Source organism: Leptonychotes weddellii, chromosome 3, assembly GCF_054177405.1.
Source record: "Leptonychotes weddellii isolate Sample4059 chromosome 3, ASM5417740v2, whole genome shotgun sequence".
Classification (NCBI taxonomy): Eukaryota; Metazoa; Chordata; class Mammalia; order Carnivora; family Phocidae; genus Leptonychotes; species Leptonychotes weddellii.
In genome coordinates, this window is record NC_138371.1 from 48,431,723 (window position 1) to 48,435,409 (window position 3,687).

The window sequence follows — 3,687 nt, forward strand, 5'->3', positions numbered from 1 at the left end:
CCTTCTCCAGACCCTTTCAAAGTTAAGCTTAAAAGAACTGGAGTCAGGAAGAGCTGGGGACTGATTTAGTTAAGTCAATTTCTAAAGCAATTTGGAAATGAACCACATGGAAGAGAAAGGGATTTCCTTGTTTGTGTTTATATTTTCCCTTCTGCAAAATAAGACTACATACTTCCTACTACTGGAGGAAGGAAACAGATGAAGTTTTGAAGGTGTCTTTATAGTCAAGATGATTTATGAAATAAACTGTGGCGTATCCTTAATCAATACATCAGAATCTACACACAGAGTTGAAAAACCACATCGTATTTTTAAAGTTTTTTAAATTGTGATAAAAAATACGTAATATAAAATTTACCATCTTGGAGAATATGGCCAGGCAGCTCGGACTGAGCATGGTTTTCCTTGCCAGTGGATTCTGTAGAATGCACTGCCAGCCTCTTGTCTGCTCTTCACCATGGCTTCTTCTGATATCCCAGTGAAAGAACTGGAGAAGCATGCCTCAGGCCAAGTTTTTGAGTTGATTCTCAGCCCTCAACCAAAAGAATTCATCCCAGAATTCCCCATTTCCCTCCAAAGAAGGAGGATCTTTCTCTAGAGGAAATTCAGAAGAAATTAAAAGCTGCAGAAGAAAAATACAAGTCCCATAAAGCTGAGGTCTTGAAGCAGCTTGCTGAGAAACAAGAGCATGAGAAAGAAATGCTTCAAAAAGCAACAAAAGAACCATCTCAGTAAAATGGCAGAAGAAAAACTGACCCACAAAATGGAAGCCAACAAAGAGAATCAGGAGGTACAAATGGCTGCCAAACTGGAGCGCTTGTGAGAGAAGGAAAAGCACATTGAAGAAGTGTGGGAGAACAAAGAATCCAAAGATCCTGTTGATATAACTGATGCTGACTAATTTGTTCTGAGAACCAACTTTCTCCCCTTCCCCTTCCCAAATACCCGAAGACTGTACTGGCCAGTGTCATTTTATGTTTGCCTTCCTGACAAATATTCTAGAAGCTGATGTAGGACCGTATTGATAGATCTAGACGGTATGATGTTGTTTTAGGGGCTAAAGGGGAAAATCTGAGTGTTGCACTCTTTTTCTCAAGTACTGAAGTCTTTCTAATGTAGCTATTTTTGTTGCATCTTTTCTACTTCAATACACTTGGCGTCCTGGGTTAGTGGCTAGTACCATACTGGCTGTGTGAAAACATGTTTGTGGAAAGAGTATATAGTGGCTTCTTTCAAACTGTTAGATGCTGAATATCTGTTCACTTTTATTTTTTTAAGATTTTATTCATTTATTTGACAGAGAGAGACACAGCAAAAGAGGGAACACAAGCGGGGGAGTGGGAGAGGGAGAAGCAGGCTTCCCGCTGAGCAGGGAGCCCGATGCGGGGCTTGATCCCAGGACCCTGGGATCATAACCTGAGCCGAAGGCAGACGCTTAACAACTGAGCCACCCAGGCACCCCTCTGTTCACTTTTAAACCCCAATTCTGTCCTGATCTTACCGGATGCTACTGTACTTGAATGGTTAATAAAACTGCATAGTGCTGTTGGAAAAAAACATTCACCATCTAAACCATTTTTAAATATACAGTTCAGTAGTTATAAGTATCTCCATATTATTGTGAAATAGATATCTAGAACTTTTTCAACTTCCAAATCTGAAACTCTATAGCCATTAAACAATTCTTATTTCCTCCACCCCAGCCCCTGATAACCACCACTCTACTTTCTGTTTCTATGAATTCTATTATTTTAAATACACCTCATATAAAAGGAATCATATGGTATTTGTCTTTTTGTGACTGGCTTACTTCACTTAACATAATGTCCTTAAGGTCCATCATGTTGTAGCATGTGAAAAAATGTAAAGAGGATCCCCTTCCTTTTTAAGGCTGAATAATGTTCCACTATATGTATATACCACATTTTGTTTATCCATTAATCTGTTGATAAACATTTGGGTTGCCTCTACTCTTAGGCACTGTGAATAGTGCTATTATGAACATGGATATGCAAATATCTCTGAGTCCCTACTTTCAATTCTTTTGGATATACAGTCAAAAGTAGGATTATTGGATCATATGGTAGTTCTGTTTTTAACTTCTGAGTAACTGCCATACTGTTTTCCATAGCAGTTCCATCATTTTACAATCCCACAAACAGTGTACAAGCATTCCAATTTCTCCACATACTCAACCAACATTTATTATTCCCTGTTTTTATTTTTAATAGTAGGCATGCTAATGGGTACAAGATAATATGTCATTGTGGTTTTGACTTGCATTTTTCAGATTATTACTAATGTTGAGCATCTTTTCATATGGTTGTTGGCCATCTGTATTTCTTCTTTAGAGAAATATCTGTTCAAGGCCCTTTGCTTATTTTTAATCAGATTATTTGATTTTTTATTGTTGAGTTGTAGCAGTTCTTTATTTAACCTGGATATATTAATCACTTATCACATATATAATTTCCAAATATTTTCTCCCATTCTGTAGCTTGCCATTTCACTCTGTTGATTCTCAGAGCTCCTTGATACCCCAAATTTTTTCAGTTTAATGTAGTCTTATTTTTCCCTTTTTGCTTGTGTTTTCTCTGTTTTGGGTGTCATATTCCAAGAAATCACTGCCAAATTCAAAATGATGAAGTTTTCCCTCTTTGTTTTCTCCTAGGAGTTTTATTGTCTTAGATCTTTATGTCTTTAATCTACCTTAATTTTTGTAAAAGATAAGGATCCAACTTAACTCTTTTATATATGTATACTCAGTTTTACCAAAAATATTTGTGGAGGAGACTGTTTTTTCCCATTGGGTAGTCTTGGCACCCTTGTCAAAGAACATTTGACTATATAGGTAAGGATTTATTTCTGGGTTCTCTATTCCATTGATGTAGTTGACTGTTAATGCCACCATGTTTTGATTACTGTGACTTTGTGATATGTTTTAAAATCAAGAAGTATTCCTCCAACTTTTGTTTTTTTATCTCAAAATCGTTTTGGCTATTCAAAGTCCATTGAGAATCCATAAAAATTTTAGGATAAATTTTTCTATTTCTTCAAAAAATGCTGTTGGAATTTTGATAGAGATTGCATTGAACATGTAGATCACTTTTAGTACTATAGACATGTTAACAATATTAAATCTTCCAATCCATGAACATGAGATGTCTTTCCATTTATTTGTGTTCTCTTTAAATTTCTTTTAGCAGTGTTTTGTGGTTTTCACTGTACAAGTCTTTCACCTCCTTGGTTAGATTTATTCCTAAGCATTTTATTCTTTTTGATGCTATTGTCAATGTAATTGTTTTCTTATTTTCCTTTTTTGGATTGTTCATTGTTATATCTGATAGATTATTAAATAATTCACCATTAGCTGTCCTCTTCTTTGCCATGATTCCTTTCTATGGTAAGTCTAATTATTCATGAGGCAGAACGGGATGCCAGGGTCTGTGTTCCTCTGATGCACACCCTTTTCACTGTCAGCATTCTCCCTGTTTCCAACCATGGTGACTTCAGTACTTTAAGACAACAGACTCAAAACAGAGAGTCAATCAAGATGGTAACATAGGAGGCTCCTGAGCTTTGCTCCTCCCATAGATATACCAAATATATAGTTACACATGGAGCAATTCCCTGTGAAAAAGATCCAGAAACCAGTTGAGTTACTCCTATATATTGGGCAAATGAAAA

At 36.2% G+C, this 3,687-nt stretch overlaps 1 pseudogene; it reads left to right on the forward strand.

The window, feature by feature from the left end:
* Positions 1-380: 380 nt before the first annotated feature.
* Positions 381-1,061, forward strand: LOC102750730 (stathmin pseudogene; annotated as a pseudogene).
* The last annotated feature ends 2,626 nt before the right edge of the window (positions 1,062-3,687 follow it).